The 19,173-nt window shown below is 35.1% G+C and overlaps 2 long non-coding RNA genes across 18 annotated transcripts; one reads left to right on the top strand and one right to left on the bottom strand.

Moving 5' to 3' along the window:
- LOC107611891 lies at positions 3,393-7,065 on the top strand. 3 transcript variants are annotated; one of them, XR_002352153.1, is made up of 4 exons: positions 3,393-3,700; positions 4,107-4,262; positions 6,066-6,194; positions 6,512-7,065. It is a non-coding gene; the product is annotated as an uncharacterized LOC107611891 (long non-coding RNA). The 3 variants fall into 3 exon arrangements; XR_001613502.2 differs by having other exon boundaries at positions 6,500-7,065; XR_001613501.2 differs by lacking the exon at positions 6,512-7,065 and having other exon boundaries at positions 3,396-3,700; positions 6,066-6,442.
- On the bottom strand, positions 13,846-18,481 carry LOC107614180. Of its 15 annotated transcripts, none has more exons than XR_002352151.1 (10): positions 18,176-18,481; positions 17,743-18,069; positions 17,515-17,634; positions 17,106-17,237; positions 16,690-16,893; positions 15,685-16,477; positions 15,514-15,600; positions 15,333-15,440; positions 14,534-15,056; positions 13,846-13,883 (listed from the first exon to the last, which is right to left on the bottom strand). It is a non-coding gene; the product is annotated as an uncharacterized LOC107614180 (long non-coding RNA). The 15 variants fall into 15 exon arrangements; XR_002352152.1 differs by having other exon boundaries at positions 13,846-13,874; XR_002352144.1 differs by lacking the exon at positions 13,846-13,883 and having other exon boundaries at positions 14,156-14,680; positions 14,917-15,056.

Below are 19,173 nucleotides of genomic sequence, written 5' to 3'. Positions count from 1 at the left end.
GTGCTCGCAATGCCTCCGTCAACGCTCCCTCTTCTGGCACTCCCACCATCTCTGCTCCCACCATAAACCCCTAACCCTCGTATCACGCCTAACACACCAACCCTAATACCCTCTTCGTTCTCGTGAACATTGAAAATCTCTTATTATTGGATTTGCTCTCTCAAATCATCGATACCTACACGCAAAGAAATTCACACATAGAAATAATAATAAAAAACATAAAACAAAGAGATTGAAAATTTAGTATGAAACCTAAACTAGAGTAAAAAAATCAGAAAAACCTTGAGGTGGATTTCCCTAAAGGGCTTTTGACAGTGGTGTTGGGATTGGGAATTGCGGTTGCGAAAACATTGTACAAGCTTCTTTGATTCAAAAACATTAACGTTGTAGCTCGTAAAGAAGAAATAGAAAAGTGAAGTTGCTGTGGAAAAGGAAAAAAGTAGGGTAAGGATGGAGGTGGGTCTCTTGGAATTGGCAGAGAAAAGTTGTGGAGCGGCGAATGGATTCAAAAAGGCATTGTCCAAGTTTTTTTTATGCAAAACATTGACATTGTAGCTTGTAAAGAAGAGATGGAGAAGTGGGGTTGATCTGGAGAAGTCGGAGAGAACGCGTCTTGGAGCACGAACCACCACGGCCTCCATCCTTTGCCATAATTCACGCCCACTTCCATAGTATTCTCGAGAACCATTTCCGATGAGATCGTTGATCTTCACATCAACCACCAGCAGCAGCAGTGGTTGCTCATGATGATGTTGTTGCTAGATCTCCCGCCCGTGGTTGCCGTTGATGTTGTTGTTGCTGCTGTTGCCACCACCAGCATAGTGGTTGCTTCTGTAACTGTGGCTGAATCGGATCTGACAGAGGCGGCGGGGAAAGGAGGCATGGTGAAATTTGCGAAGTAAGCCATGGGCGTAGGTTTTACTGGAGAAGACCGGAACCGACACCATTTTGAAGAAGGGAGATTAATCTGTCCCATTTTAAAAACTCCTCCTTTATGTGTGCATTTGTAACGGTCAAATCAGCACAACAGAAGTCACGTCAGACTTTTTTGTTAGGCCTGATGGACTCATAATGACGAAGGGGGTATATGTCTAACTTTTAAAGAGGTTAGAGACTTAAAAATATTTTCAAATGGTCAAAGACAAAAATATTCGCGAGACAAAAAGTCACGAAACTATTTATTCTTTTTTATAAATTATAAACTATTGACATTGGTGTCCAAATTAAGCTAATATAATCTTTAGATTTTGGTGATAATAAATGTAAAAAAACCTGATGATCGATTTTATGAAGTTAGATTTAAACTTTAGCGATACATAAATGTATAAGAAGATCCAATTTGTGTTAAGGTAATAAATATGAGATTTGTAAAAATTATATATCACCAAACTCCAATAAAATTGAAAAGAAAAGGTATTAGGTACCAAGAGATTATCTGCCAATTTTTGACAATAATAATTAATTATTAATTTTTAATTACAATTAGGAATGTATTGATTTCCATTAAGTAGAATTTTGAAACATTAGGATTTGTAACCGCCTGTGATTAGTTGCGACGTGAAGCTTGAAGGTGTCACGCAACCCTAATCCTCTCACCCGTCTACGGTCATTTCTCCGTCCTGGCCCTTTTTCCGTCACCGAGACGCTGCAATTACCGTTCGACGCTGACTGCTCCCTCCCTCCGATCCCATGTTGTGACACCACCATTCCCGTGAAAAAGAAACTCATCCTACACACCGATATCACACCCCAACTCCACCATAGGTGTCATCGTAGTCGTGTATGTACATTGAGTCATAGCGTTCCACCTTCATTGAGCCATAGCCTTTCACCTCCATAGGAGCAAGGTGAACAGCCCCACATACCACCGGCAATGTGAACAGTCCCTCTCATTGAAAAATAGCATTCCAATTTCGTAGGAGAAAGGTGTAGGTGTCCCCATTGAAGGCGATTTTGGACCACATTGCGTTGATGGATCCATCAATTTGTGAAGACGGATCATATGACACTTCATATGATATGAGTGATCATTCTAATTCCACCAATGTCAATGTTCCTTCTCTGAGTGAAGATGACACTCAACGTGTAGACAAGGTAAATTGTGTGTAAGTAGTATAATTGGTCATGTTTCTTTGCAACTTGTTTTTTTATTTTATTTTTGGGGTATTGACAGTGATACTCTTTGTTGGAAGGATTGTGATTTTGTTCGTTTAATTAGAATTGGTATGAATATTCTTTCTTTCTTTTATGCTAGCATAATGCTACAATTTCGACATATGATGTATTTTTTTATTATTTTTTCACCACGTTGCTTTGATGTTTGCAACTTTGATTAGATTTTTGTTTTTTAGATATTAACATGGATAGTGTTGTTTTAAATCAGTGTACTTTTGTTTGTTTATTAGTTGGTTTTATCAATGAATAAGTGGATGTTGGAAGAGTTTTTACGAGTGTTGAATAGTGGATACTTATCTTTTTTTTGTGATATATTCTTGGTTTTTGATTTCAGAGGAAAGAATCTGTAGACGTTATTGAGTTAGATGATTATGCTACAGAATTGATTCATGAGGTGCAAAATTTATTTTATTGTTGTCAAATACTAACAAGTTATTGGAAATTAATTATGTAAGTGTGTTTGGTGTTGAATATTGTGTTGTCTGAATGGATTTGCAGTTGCTGAATCACACAAGAATTCCAATAGAAAAAATCTCGTATGTAGGATTACGATTTATTTCGTTGCAGTGGGAACAAGAGTTCTATTCTAATTATGCAAAGAAAGTTGGGTTCGTGACTAGGATTAGAAATACCAAATTTGACAAGACAAAGAAGGAATCAAGAATACCCATTAACCAATCGATATATTGAAATCGTGAAGGTTATCAGGAGTCTCGAGGGAAGGCAGCATCTCGGGTAAAGAAAATAATAACCGCGAGATGTAGAGCAAGGATGTACATAATATTTGATAGACAGAAGGATAATTGGATGGTGTCCAAATTAAAATTGAAGCATACCCACCCGTGTTCTGCTAAGAAAGTTGTCCATTACCACGAGTACAGGGAACTAACCATCACTACAAGAAAAACACCCATTCAGCCACACTTTTTTTAAGTTACATTTGAAAAGCGTAGCCTATTCTTAGAATAGGCTACATGTTTCTCCGTGTTCCTTTTTGTAGGAGAATAGGAAACGCAGTTGTGGCATCACTTAAAAAGTGTCTCCTTAGATATTATAAATATCACTTATAAAGCGTAGCCTTATCTTAAGAGCTATGGGTACGCTTTTTACACCAAAGAAAACGCTTTTAAAAAATAACATATTTGTCATGTTTTAGATGCACTTTAAAAGTGTTGCCTAATGTATATCAGGCCAAATGCCCAACACTTAGTAAAATTTTTTTTCACTTCTCACAAAATAATACACAAACACTTAGCCAAATCATCAGAGAACATAACACTCATCCTTTTTCCCTTATTCGTGCCACTCATCACCTCCAAATCCCTAGTTCGCCGTCACTCATCATCACGATGTCATCACTCACCACTTCAGAACTGTCGCTCCGCTTCCCCACTCACCAGTAACCACTGACAACTTCGTCAATTGATCGACGAGAATCATCGCTTCTCTTCGCTGCCCGCTCACATCAGGAAGACTCTGCGCTCAACTAAAACCCTCTCTTCATTCGCTCACCATCATCGAGAAGGTATATATTCATCTTCATTTGGTTTCTAAAATTTGAGAGGGTAGTGTTCCAATTTTAGGGTTTCAATTTGGGGGTTTGGTACAATAATCTATGAACTCGTGAATTGAGGACAACCTTGTCGCGGGTCTCAGAAAGTTCGTTAACTAATACATTGGCTATTATGTTTGCAGAGCACTCTGTTTAGATAGAATATGCGTTGTACCCTACTGCGTATTTTGATCCAATAATATGGCTTTCATAATTGTCATTAGACTCTTTGCCAAGGTTGAACCTCAAAGCAGTTCAGTTATATACAATTTTAAATTCTGAAATCCCTCAATATTAATGACTAATCAAAATAAGAAGTTCCAATTTGCCTTCTAGTATTTACAACTGATGAAGCTTTTATAAAAATGTTGTTTTGCAGTAGAGGTTTTTCATGGTTTGCAGGAACAAGTAATGACAACTGCTTCTAGGAGCCGTAGATTGATGGTTCGTGTTCAAAACATTGAGGCTTCCTCACCGCCATTGGAGAAGGCTGTATTAGCACAAACAAGTCACATACATTTTGCTTATACATCTGGTACGATTTCTTTGAGCAGTTATTTCACCTTGTGTGGATTTACTAGAAATGGTTCCTTGGAATCTAAAAATGATATTTTCTTTATGTATGGTTTTGCCTTTGAAAGATAGAGTCATCGTATTTCTCTATATAGATAGATTGAGCCATCTAGTCAATCCCTCTATAAAGTTTTATTTGCTTTGGGTGTGACATTGTCAATACTTAATATAATGACCCCTGTTAGCTTGCATGCCCTTAAATTGTTAGGAGAAATCTAAATATTAAGAAAACTAGAATTACAGTGATTATTTGATTGTCATTGTCTTTGGAAAATATTTTGTAGTGCTATCCACTTCTTGCATTTGGTGTTGTTTGATTTTGGATGGGATATGAAAATATTATTATAATTTAATGATATAGATTGAATTATAGAACAGATACCACTCTCTTATCGTTCATGATCATATAATTTCCAAGTGTTGTAAGTATGCATGTACCTATTGAATTGTTTGTCTTGTTATTGTCTGCTTGAAGGTCTTGCTCTTTGATATCTATTTTGTATGTATGTCTTGATATGTTCACTTTCTCAATATCATGAAGCAGAGCAATCTGGGAGATTTAAGATTTTTCTGAAGATAAAATAGCTTATTCTCTTTGTGGGATCAATTTAGTCTGATTTTGAAATGTAATTTACTGACACATGATTCAGTTATAAGTACACTACTTACCACTTGGAAATTATATGATCATGAACGATAAGAGAGTGGTATCTGTTCTATAATTCAATCTATATCATTAAATTATAATAATAGTGCATGATGTGTGTGATATACGATGGTATTGTCCTATATGAAGGTATTAGAGTAGGAAACATTCTTGGCATATTCCATTAAATATCCTTTTAATAAATATTGTGAATAACATAGTGAAGTACCTGAACCTGAAAAGTGCACTAGCAAAAATGATTGACCTCGTTTATCGGCCATCCAGAAAAAAATATTCCAAGTATAGTAGTGGAAACAACACAAGTTTATGAGATAGTAATTTCAAAATTACCATGTTGATTAGTAGTGTCTCAATTTCTAGACGTGAGATGCAAATTCACCTTAGTCTTCTAGCGTTACATGTTACTACTGCTATCATATATGCTTGAAAGTAAATACATTAGTAGGGTTTCTATATATAACTCTTTAAGAGGGAAAAGAAAATCAGAGTTTAGTATTCAAACAAAAACGGTTGATTACAATATTACATGATTTCTTAAACTGACTTGGCTGGCATTGGTTTTTAGACTTTAATATTTAAGAAGTGTACACGTATTATAAAGTACGACCTAGAATTAGTAACTACTGTTTCAACTGTGTTGACACAAAAATTGGAAATAAATCTTATTTTTAAGTGATAGAATATAAATGATGAAGCTAGGATATGCATGGTTTAAATCTTCTTTATTACTAAGAGTTTGTTTATTTGGGATTTTTTTAGAATAGTAGAATTGAGTAAATTTCTTCATTAAATTTATGAAAATATCTGTATTACTTTTTTTTTTTGTTTTATCTTACAAAGAACAATTCTCATTTTTCATGTTACACCATAGTATTATCCTATTAATTTTTGTCAAAACTTTGCTAAAAGATAACAATACTTTCTCTCTTAATCACTGGCCGGTGATGCTAGTTTTTCTCGCTTCATTATTATTTTTCATTTTATTTCAAAGAAATGCATCCCACAGGATTTTAAAGCCAATATATACATGCTTAATTAACTTCATTTTATTTTATGTAGGGTTTTTTAATTTTTTTCTTTACATTTTACATGATTAAGTTACTAGTTCAGCAATCTGAACCTGGAATAAGGCCGGAAGAAATTGAAGCTTTGCTACAAAATGTCCAACACTCTCCAATTGATGCGAATAGCGCTCATGGATCAACTCATATTTCAAACATAGATATGGTATGACCACCTTTTTCTTATTCTGTAATTTTTTTACTTCGATGCTGAGTTGATATTCAATCAATTATGTTTTTTCAAGGAAGAATGCATTTGTTTAAATTAGGTGGTAAAACTTTACCCAACATATATATAGTTAATTGTAATTAGGATGAATTAGTGTCAGGATTGTTATTATGTTAGCTACTTTACTTGTGTATTAAGCTACACTTGGTATAGTTCAATCCAATAGAAGATTAATATGTTAACTATTTTCTTCTTGTTGCACTTTTTCAAATCATAATTATTTTTCTATATAATTATGCAAGATAATTCTAAAGATCTGAGTGAAGATTGAGATGTTTATCATGATGGTTTATTGGCAAAGATGGTGCTAGTGTTGGAGATTGAAAGATGTATGGTTGAAGATTATGTCTTTTATTAGAAGATACATTTGTATGATATAATATTTTGGTTTTTTCTAGTTTGTTAGTAGTAAACTCTAAGTGGTCTCATGCATATTTTGATATGAGTATGCTTATTCTAGTGTGAGATGTATGAATCACTACAAGAAAAACACCCATTCAGGTACACTTGAAAAGTGTAGCCAAAAGTGAAAAAAATGATGCCTTAGGCTACGGCTACGCTTTCTAGGCTACGACTACGCTTTTTGCGGTGATTCCTATTCGCCCGTTGCCTATTCTCAAAGGCTACGCTTTTCTGCGCCAAGGGCTACGCTTTTGGCGTTTGGGAATAGGGTGCGCTTTTCAAGTGATGCTGTCCAGGACCAAAGGCTACGCTTTTCAGCTTCCATTTTTACTAGAATAGGCTACGCTTTTCAGTGCTACTGCATCACCTGTAAAGCATAGCCACATTGTCCACGTTGTATACTATAGCTACTCTATATAAGTGTAGCCTTAGGTCCCTCATTAGTTTTTTTTTTATTTTCTGTATAACCATAGCTATTCTATATAAGTGTAGCCTTAGGTTCCTTATTGTTTTTTTTTCTATATATATATATTCTAATAATTTTTTGTACATAGTATTTAGTAATATGATTACTTATATAATTCTGTATTTTTAATTAAATAAGTTAAATATTATAAAATAAAAATAATACATAATTATACTAAATAATTTTTTAAATAATAAAAATTATCTGTAAATTAAATATATTTATAATGATCCAAAAGTACTAATATTCATACATCTCACACTAAATTAAATATAGCCATATCAAAATAGGCATGAGACCACTTAGAATTTACTACTAATACTCTACGAAAAACTAAAATATTATATTCTATATAAGTATCTTCTAATAAAAATAATTAGTCTACCATACATATATTCATTCTCAACATTACTCCATCTTAACCCATAAACCACAATGATAAACAACTTAATCTTTATTATCATCCTCAATATTATCCTGCATAATTATATAGAAAAGTAATTAGAAAAATATTTATAATGATATTCGCAATTATAAAAATTAAAAAATCAAACTGAAAATAATTAGAAACCAAACTGAAAATAGTTGTATAAATTATCAAAACTATGTCAACTTAAAAAATAAAGTTAGCACAATTCTTGGTGCTACTTCAGTTAGCACAACTCTAATAATCTTTATATGACTTCAAGTATGAGAAGCTCCTAACAATATAAACAGATGCACAAATCCAGGCACAAATTCAAAAGTGCAAAAAAAAAAAAAACAGGAATTCTAGCAAACAGAAGTGCACAAAACTAGAATTACAACAACCAGAATTGCACAAACAATTTTCAGCCATAACAATACAACTTCAAGTGTTAAAGTGTCAATAAAGCCAACATATGATTTTCAGCTATAGCAATTAACTTAACCATATGCAAATATAAGAGATATAACATATTATACATATACCTAATATATTATACATATAAAAAAAGGGGGCAAAAGAAATCCTAATATATTATTATTTATTTTATAGGAATCATAAAGTGTACTTTGGTTTTGGTTTTGCAACTGTGTTCTAAGAATTTAATTTTATATGATTTTTTTAAAAATCGGCTACTGATTTAGTACACTTCAGAAAAACAGCAAGCAGTAACCAACTTAGAAAAATCATATAAAATCCATCTTTGGTTGGATTCTCCTAAAGTTTGGTGTGATTGAACCAGACTTACCCATCTTTCACCCAGTTTAAGTCCCAGAGCATTTTCACTTCTCTAGAAAAAGTTACGCCTCTCGAAATATGGTTTTGTTTTAAGGAAAGGGTGCTGTCACAGCAGTGAACAGCCCTGCTTCGAGAAGACATAACTTTCTCTATAAAATTCGAATTGTCCTAAAATTTTGACATAAAATACTAGACATCCTAATATTTCATTCCTATTTAGTTTCACCTCCAAAGAGTTTCAGAGTATTGAAATATGTGGTTTTGAAGTTGCTGTTCCAGAATTCGTATAACATTATTTCTGCAGAAAATGACCATTTTCTTAAAATCATATCTTCCAAATCACACATCGAAAAATTCTGAAATTTTAGGGGAATAATCTAGACATCTTAAGGTTTCATTGAAAAATAATTTCACTCATTTTGAGTGCTAGATTGCTCCCAGTTTTGTTTACAAATTGCTGCCCAAAACTGCATAATTTTGCAACATGTAACCTCGGGTTTTGAGAGGTCAAAAATTGATTCCTAGTTTTTCACTCACTCTAACCTTGCATTCTAACTTTCTTTTAGCTATTGTAACTTGTTGGAAATATTAAATCAGCCCCAAGTGCTCAGAATTAATAAATCACCATTTTTTGTCACTTTTTACATTTAAGCATACTCATATGAAATCAACAAATAGACCAGCATCATCTCAAATAATCATTAGCATGTATCATCAATTAATTCATGTTTCATAAGTGTCATGCTTGTGTAAAAAAATTAAAAATAGATTATAATCAAAACTAATATTTTTAAGCTAAAAAACAGCTCATAGACGAAAATAATGTTTTGAAGTTTATGATTCTAAGAAAAAGCTCACTATTTTTGAATTGTAACGATTTTACCAATTTGATTTCAACTATCCAATATTCAATAATAGTAACAAACATCTCATACTAAATTTTTGTAATTATCCACTTAAAAATAGCTTTTTTTAATCCATTCCAAACACAATAGATTATCTTAAAACCACTTTTCATCTAAAGTATCCAACATAAATTGATTTCATATATTAAGTTATTTTAAAAAGAAATTATACAAATAAGACTCAATAAGTTTAATTTTTCAGCATTCCAAAACAACCTTAATAATTCACTTGTCATTCCCATTTTTCGAATAAAAAACATAGAAATTTTACATCAGGTAACACGTATACACTGGCGATGTCAATAATTCAAATCCAAAGACCATGTGAGAGGGCAATGGAGCTATAATCCAAAGACCATAGAGAAGTTGGATTTCCAGAACTTTTTGCTATAGGAGATTTTTTTTTAGACGAAACATTGTCTAATTATCGACTAAAAAAAGAAATGCAAGCACACACAATTAAAATCATAACAAACATATGGGAAGTTAGTTAAATTGATACAATCTTTCAATGACCAAGGCATCAAGTCACATTATCAGTAAACATGCAAATAAAGCCAAATTTATATATTTATCCCAGCTAAGGAAAAGTGTAAAGATACAAAGATTTCATTGCAGGAACTCACCAATGTAAATGTTCTGAACAATGAAAAGCATAGAGAATTAGAGATAAAAGACTGATTTCCAGGTAACAATTTCAACTTGGTACAACAGAACAATTTTCTTAATGGAAAAGAAGTTAAGCAACATAGTCAAGCACAATGCCAATTGCTAACTGCTAAGTGGGAAAATAAATATTAAAAAAATAAAATAAAAATACATGTCTGCATATCCGTTTCAATTCAAGTATGGCAATAGACATAGTCCCAAATAATGAGTTCAAGAACATCTAAAATGGTACCTAAATACCTATAAAAAGTCCAGAAAATAGGATAAAGTTAAACCAGACCAAAAGGAGGACAAGAATTATACCTCCAGAAGTTCAGAACCCCAAGGTGGACTTGTTCGAAGAGTGTGTCGATCATATTCAAGAAAAAAGTCTCTGATGCGTTCATTGATAGGGTATAAAGAAGAACATAGCCGTAAACGCAGTCGAAAAACACGTTTACCATCTTCCAAATAGTCCAATCTCTCCTAGGTATCAAAAAATAAAATAGAAAACAAAACAAACAAAACATAATAAAAAAAATAGCCCAAGTTCAAACCTACAGTGACACCAATCAAGACCTACGCCCCACATAAACTCAAGCACATTACAACAAGATATCAAACAAGTAGCTATATTACAATTTACAAGGCCAATATTGATGATAACCAGAAGTAGACAAAATCATCTTGTTTGATTACTAACGCTCAAGTTAGCTTACAGTAATGAGAAAGAAAATGCATGAAGAAAGAAATAAAAAAATACACATGACCTGGATGTACATAGATACATAAAAACAAGTAAACCTATTAGACAAGTTGCACAGAAGCATACAAAAGGAAATTGAAAAATACTTGATCATCAAAACTCATGAATTGGTAATTTAAGGTCAGTTTAGATGCTTACCCCATTTCAGCAGAAATTGGAACACTCAATTGACTGCAATCACTGCATATGTCTCAAATCAAGCTTGGGTTCCCAAAATACATCTTAAAATTCACAGGTACTTCAAGTTATTGATTCAATCAACAAAGCAATTTAAAAGCATAAGAATAATCCTCTCTTGAGAATAATTTGCTCTCTTTAAAAGTGAAATTTAAACAAGAAAAATCAACAACAACAATAACAAAAATAAGAATAATAATTTAGTTGACACATGGTGAAATTTACATTGGTGATTTTAGTTTGATCTGGCAGTCCACAAATAAACAACGCAGAATACAGAAGCTAAGACCCCTAATTAAAACCCTAAAACCAAAACTCAAAACCCAAAACCTCCCAAATTTCACAGAACCATCATCATCATCAGGCGCTTGCCTTGCTTGTTAAGGATCGATGCTTTGCCTCATCGGAAGGAAGATTGAGCCCAGCTGCAACAACTTGAGCCGTGTGTTTTGTTCTTGACAATGGGGATTAGGAACCCTAATTGCCTAAATTAGACAAAAAAAAAATAAAAGCCTTGACAATGGAGATTAGGAACCCTAATTGCCTAAATCAGACAAAAAAACTAAAAGCCTACCTATTGTGATGAGGGAAAGTGAATCGAGCATGAATGGATGGAGCAGAGGCGGCACGAGGAACAAAGGAGACGCAGAGCACAAGAAAGCAGCGGCGAGCAAAGAAGCAGAAGAGCACGGCGAGGCGGTGGTGCGACGTAGGAGAGTTGTGCGTTGTTGTGTCGTAACAGAGCCACGGTGGTGGTGTATTGTAGCAGAGCCACCGTGTGAGGATGTGGTGCAAGGAGAAGAGGAAGGTATGGACGAGGTCAAGGAAGAGAGGAAAGAACTCTCCTAGCTCTTAGCTTTCTGCGAAAGGAGAAGGAGGGCGCGGGTGTTAAAAGGGGAAAAAAATTCTAAGTGTTATAGCATGCTCATATTAGAAAACGCTTACAAAGCGCACCTAAAGCCTAATGATTTGGCTACTCTTGAAAAGCGTCTTCTTTGGTGAGAAATGTGTACCCATAGATACTAATATAAGGCTACGCTTCATAAGTGATTTTTATTGTATCTAAGGCTACACTTTTAAAATGATGCCACAATTATGTTTCCTATTCTCGTATAAAATGGTAACACGAAGAAAAGCGTAGCCTATTCTATGAATAGGCTACGCTTTTCAAATGTAGCTTAAAAAAAGTGTGGCTGAATGGGTGTTTTTCTTGTAGTGAATACTCAAAATTATGATCATCCCAATATTTTGGTTCATTACATAAATATATTTTGTTTTAGGATAATTTTTATTATTTAAAGATTATTGTATGGTGCTAAATGTGACAAAAGGTTATCAAAATGTTCTAAATTCAAGGCAAAATAAACCGTCAAATTGGGGTTTGTCAACCTCCCCACACTTAAGCCTTAGCATGTCCTCATGCTAAAATAAGAAGGAGCTAAGGGGTATGGCATTTATTGAATGCAACTAAACTATATGAGTCCTATCTAAATGCAACTATCTAAAGCAATTGGAAATGCTTAGTTCAAACAAATCAATTCTCAAGAGAGCATGTGTAAGTACAAGAGCTAAGTAATAAGGACTAAGTCCAAACCACAATTGTATTGAATTGTTAAAAGGAGTTCAAATTTGCAAGGATATAGATAATATAGGTGAATGCATGTAATTGAACTTTTGAACCCTCACCGGATGTGTATCCGCTCTATTTACTCAAGTGTTTAAGGGTTGATTCACTCAATTCTTTTCTAATCATGTTTTCCAAAATTTGATTTTCTTCTAACAATCAACACTTATTCAATGCGTGCATACATTCATCATGAGGTCTTTCATTTAGGCTGTAATGGGGTTAGGGTCAAGGTAGGATCATTTATGGTCAAGTGGGCTAGGATTTGAGTCTTTGATTAGCATAGACTTTCCCACCTAACCTAATTAATGACCTATACAAATGCGAGCTATTCTAACTACCCATTCTTCACTTTTTCTTACATACTCATGCATTTTTTTTTTTCCATTTCACAACACTTATGCATTGATTCCTTTTTATTGACTTCACTTTGGGGCATTTTGTCCCCTTTTATTTTTTTTTTCTCTTTTTTTCTTTCATTTTATTTTTCTTTTCATCATTATCATTTTTTATATATATATATATATATTTTTTTTTTTCTTCTTTCAAGCTAAATACAAGAACATCAATGCATAAGGTCTCTACATTTGATCAATACATGATCACAACAACAAACTAAAAAGAGAAAATACAAAAGGAGATATGCAAAAATGTATAAAGGAAAATCAAACTAAAATATGGAATCTATCATCCAAAATATCTAAAAATATCCAGAAGCATCAAAATATCTAAAATCCAAAATAAGCAATAAAAGTATCCAAAGCGAACTAGAAATGCATCAAAATATATACAAAAATGTGCAAAATGAGATAACTAGGCCGAAAAAAAAAAAGTTCACCGGTTCCCAAATAATGCTACCGGTGCCCTCCCCACACTTAAAATGAAGCATCGTCCTCGATGCTAAACCGGAGGATCAGTGGGAGGTACAACGATAGGCTCTGGCTCTGTCTGTGGCTGTGGGACCGGCTGAGTCTCCTGTGTCTGAGGTGGTGCCTCCATGTGTGCTAGCTCCGTAGTGTCAGGGGCATCCTGCTGAGCTGGTGCCTCCGCGTCCTCCTCCTGATGATCCTGCTCATCGGAGGCCGGAGAATCAGGAAGGGGAGGTAGCTCAGCGCCCAGAGAGATAAGGGCCTGGTCCATCCGATCCAAACGGCGTCGGACATGGTGTCGCTCTCGCTCTAAGAACCGGAAGAGACGCTGGACCAGGAGATATGTAGGCTCAGGTGCTGCCGGAGGGTCTGTAGATGGTGGAGGGGCTGCGGCTGTAGAAGATGATGGGCCAGCTGCAGGGGCTGGTGGTGAAGGTGTCCCTATGGCAGCCCGAGCCCGAGAGCGGCGGCTAGCAGGTGGCTTCTCGTGCACCCAAACACCCCAAGGGATAGTAATCTCCCTGTCACTTTGATCCATGCCTAGCCTATTTCAACCCTGGAATTACTAGCAAACACATCAAGGCATCTTATGAAATCAAATAGAAACTAGAATTCACCAAAATAAGGCTTAAAAAGTATGTTTTTACACTTAAGCACAATCATGGAAGAGATAACAAAACCATGCTAATTCTTAGGCTAAATGTGACAAAAGGTTATCAAAATGTTCTAAATTCAAGGCAAAATAAACCGTCAAATTGGGGTTTGTCAAAGACATGTCCATAACTAGACACATCCAAAAATAACACCTTGAAACCTAAACATGTTTGGCCGCTGCAAATAAAAACACTTTAAAACGTAACAAGTGTTTAGCATGTGAAAAAAAGACAAACCAATCTCTGAAAGACAAAATTCACATCCACAGTACATGCATTCTCGTTGAATTAACCAACAAAGTCAACAAGGTTCACAAAACAAGTGCCCGCTAACAACATAAGAATCCAAAACAAACATTCACTATGTGTAAGACAAGAAAAATATCAAGTTTTAATAAAATATAGCTTAGCATGTGAGGGTATCTCTGGCCTATGTAAAGAGGAATGTAATATGCATCTTTTTTCTTCTCATGTTTAGCTCATTTTGATGGGCTTTTTCTTTGGCAATCCTGCAGCTCGTTGAAGCATGCTCTTTATGCCAAGTGTTGTAAGGTGTCCTAACCTCTTTATGTTTGTTCCTTGGTTGGTTGCGGCGCACAGCAGGTTGAGGACGGCTGTCAAGGGCATTCAGTGCCTCTCCAATGGTTGAATTTTTATGACCCAGAATGATGTCAAGCATTATTTCCAACTTGTATAACTTGATGGTGTCCTGTATGTGAAAATCAATGTTGAATGACTGCATTTAGGTACAGACAGTGATGTGCGTTTAGATAATCAGTTATTTAACTATAGAATTTGAAAACTCAAATAATCATAGTCATTCAGTTTCCCGCCTTTGGTCAAATACTCCATGAATTTTATTGCATATACACCATAATCAAAACTATGTGAATGGAAATAACGAACTGTATTAGGAGAACCGGTATGCATCTCAATGAAACTTACCAATTAAGATATTGCAAGATTTTGAGGAGGACTCACCTATTTGGTTGTATTGGAATAGAGGCGTATGTGCAAGGCAAACCTTTTTGAGTGGGCTTATACATGAGAATGGCCACCTGAGCTATGTCTTCAATGAACCTCCCCTGAAACACATTTAAAATTTAAACGAAATACAATACTACGGGTTAAATAGATTAACAGAGTCATGAGAAAAATATTTTTCCGAATACATCGAATGCATACACCCACTAGTGGTAGGACATACATATGGGAAAAAACCAGTACAATGATATATAATTGTAACTAGGCAGATTACGTAAACGGATAAAGAAAAACACATATTAGTTGTTCGGGTGCAAGATGTAAATAACGTATCATATGACAAATAGATTTACCCATTTTCTCTTTGAAACTGCTACCTTGTCAAAATACCTTGTGTCGGCACCAAAGTGTTCACCCAAACCCACATACATGGGAGTTGGTCCGTCCTCAAAGTCTATCAGATTTTTTGGTACCAACACCATTTCCTGTCCAAAGATGAATTTGTTAGTATTTATAAGCTGTAATGCACATAAATGATTCATATAAACGTATCTTTACCAGTATCTTTGGACGCACGCAATAGAAGTCATGCATAAATCTTTTTAACCCCGAGTCATTGAATGCGCAACACATCCACTGCACAACCTACATCACCAACTTTTAAAATATAAATGTCGCCAAAATATGAGATCAAAACAAACTGGAGTAACATGATTTTGGGTTACATACATTGTTATTGAGCCAAAATTGTGGTCTCAATATATACAACTCCTCCGTTGCCAAGACTAGGTGTGGTCTATCGTCATACGACGCCACTGTTTGCTGGCTATCAAGAGATATGTCCACACCCCACCCTCTGATTCGTTGTTCATCCCACTCAGTGAGTTTCCGTTCCTGAAGTAACGGATGAACGGGCCAAGGAGGACGGCGTGGGTGTTTTGAAGATCTGGGTCATCCCAAGTGAGAATGAGAGACACTGTGGACTGGGTGTACGGCAACAAGAATCTTTTGGAATAATGGTTTGAATTGGATCCACACTAATGGGTTTCGAGCCGTAACATCATTCGATATTTGCCCATAACTTTTTGCACTATGGATCTCGCTGAGATAAGATGTCAGGATTTCTATTTCAAAAATAACTTTGTGAGGTGGGCAACCTTTATGCATTTTAAGGAGCCGATATAAAAACTATGTATACTAGCTGCACAAAATTTTTTAGCATTCACTTGCCTATCAAAAAATTCACTAGAATATTCATCAATTCCTGAATACTATACCAATGCTGTTGACAGAGCTTTTGGTTCAGAATCGTCCAGGTCGGTTGGTTGCTTTGTTGTTTTTGGCTGGCTGGTTATGCCAATGTCCCCTTCCGTCCTATGATGCTGAGGTGTTTTTCTCCGATGCGTTTTGCTGTGGAGTTTCTTGCCAATGGGCTTGTCGTCATCGTCATCCTCGTGGGATGTAACTAAAAGTGCATTTGTGCGCATTGAGCTGCTGCTAACTTCCTCTTCTTGTCGGATCCCTAAAATCGCAACACCAAACTAGTTGTACACAAAAATCTCGAAGTGCTTTTAAATAACACAACGAACGCAAAATAAACTAATACAACATGTCATGGAGCTATTTTAAAACATGGCATCACCAGTAACTTGTTAAAGGTAAGTTGACCCGTTCTCATGTATTAACTTTGAAACATGCAACTTAAAAATTCTTAAAATGGAATATTTTACTCACTTTTGGTTTCTCTGTTGTGTTTGTCTCACTGGTCGTGCTGGTGTCCCCTTTTCTCATACGAGGTTAAGGTGTTCTTGTCCAATCAATTTTTCTACGCAGTCTTTTGGCAATGGGCTCGTCATCATCGTCATCCCCGTCCAATGCAATTGCAGGTGCATCTGTGTGCATTGAGCCATTTCTAACTCCCCCTCTCTTATTAGATCCCTAAATTCACAACACCAAACTATTCACAACACAACAACCACAAAATGCCTTCAAATCACACTACCAACACAACATAAATTAATACAACATCTCCTTAAGCAATATCAAACATGGCATCAACAGTAAATTTTTAAAAATAAATTGTATTATTCTCTTGATTTATGTTAAAAATATGCAACTTAAAGATTCTTCAAATGGTAATCTTTACTCACTTTTGTGGACCCTATAGGTCTTTTTGTCTAGTGCGCGTCTTCTCTTTCAGAATCATGACCTTATTCGTGTGACCTTCGACGACGCCCCTATCATTCCCACTGGTGTTGCTGCTATCTTGTTCGGAGCATCAACTAGTCAGAAGGCACATACAACTTAAGACACATCCAGCGAGGACACATCAATGTACGGTTGAAACAGAAGACACAACCATTACTGACAAATTGGAGTAATTACTAATTGATAACACAACCATAAATGTTAAGTCTTTTGAAGGGCACGTGCAATTAATTACAAGAGAAAATGACAGCCGCATTATAAATATCTCATAAGCACACATGAATAAAACCTAAAAAAATAAAAAAATTTCTACGTGCTATAAGAAACTGTTAGCCTTGCTTCAATGAATACCTTTGGTTGAACAATTGATGCCATAGCACTAAGCTCTGTGGCAGTCCATGCAGAAAGCCACGACTCAGGTTCTTGACAATTCTCGGGTTCACCATGCTTTAGCTTCTAGAAGTACAAAACCTGGAGATATCACAGACACAACTTAAGTGTTGAGATGCAAGGGTGAGTCAGATTAAATGCTATTTTGAATTTAATAGGTTACCAACAAAGTGAACATGCAACCCTCACATGACTTGTTGTTTTTAAGTTGATAGTTCTTGATCGCCTATTTTAACCAGTTGAAAATATGCAAGGGCCAACGATATCTCATGGGATCAGAAACATCGAGTATTGTATCGATGTACCACAGCAAGATGACGTGTTGCACTGTCATACACAAGAACATCTTCAGCACGAATAGGATGAAATGCCTCCTGAACTCCATCCTGTCGTCTGCAGTATGCATAGCACAGTGGTCGACAAAATGCCTAAGTTGTATGGTTTTCAACGGGTGAAATCTTCTTTTAATTGCGATATGAGCAGCATTCCTTCGGTCAAACGGTGGAAAGTCGTCAACTACAACATACATGTATATAAAATAGTGTAAAATGAGCGGTGGAATAGGTAGAAAAAGGAAAAACCATGGAGATTGAATACTGTGTAACACAAAAGTTATACTCACCTCTGGGCAGGATTTCGAAAACACTCTGAAACAACTCAGGTTCAATGCGGATGTTTCCATGATCAACAGGCAGCGTGCCTGTTTCAGTGTTGTAGGCCTTAGCCAACAAAATAATTATGCTTTGTTTCACATGCCACCTTAGGACTAGCTTCAGGAAACCAAAACCCATTGCTTCTATCTCCTGTAGCTTTGCTTGGACCTGGTTTGTTTCTAGATCTTCGAACATATCCGCAATGTAGCATGGTGAGCACCTTGTCTCCAATAATTTCTGTCAACATATGACGCAACCATTAGAAGCAAATAAACTGATAAATTAGAATAAAAGCACAAATATCTGAATGATGTAGTACCGACTTTCCCATGTCTTCAAGGTGATTTCTGGCAATAGACCAAAAATTAATTCCAAGTACAAAGTTATCTTTTATTCCCTAAACTCAACTAAGTCAGCAGTACAAGAATAGGAAAAAATAAAGTCATTACACATCAACCTCTATTAATGAAAAGCAGAATAAAAAACACTGAAATAAACCAAATAAACTCAGTTTGGGATAACCGTGTTTAATTTCAACCATGGACCGGTTCATAAAAATTAAATTTGGTTAGAAGACACACCCAAAAATACGATTCAACTACAAAAAAAAAAATCAAGTTTCACCGTTTGTTTTTTCTAGATTAACTAAGTCACAAGTACAACAATAAGAAGACATAAAGTAATTCAATAACAATCTCAAAGAATTACTATAACGCTAAAGACACAATTAGCATATAGGCGTACACATTAATATGACCAAAATTAAAATTAGGGATAAGTATTATTTTGGTCCCTAACGTTGAGGGTCAGAATCGAAACCGTCCCGATCATAATTTTCAATTTAAAATCATCCTTAACGTTTTTTTCGTATTAAAATCATCATTTTTAATAAAATTTTTAATTTTATTCCTAAACTACCCCTATTTTAATAAAAAATTATAAAATTTTAAAAAATAAAATAAAACAC

The sequence above is a fragment of the Arachis ipaensis genome, chromosome B08 (genome assembly GCF_000816755.2).
Source record: "Arachis ipaensis cultivar K30076 chromosome B08, Araip1.1, whole genome shotgun sequence".
Lineage (NCBI taxonomy): Eukaryota > Viridiplantae > Streptophyta > Magnoliopsida > Fabales > Fabaceae > Arachis > Arachis ipaensis.
The sequence above is the reverse complement of the archived record's forward strand: the minus strand, read 5'-3'. Positions and strand labels throughout refer to the sequence as shown.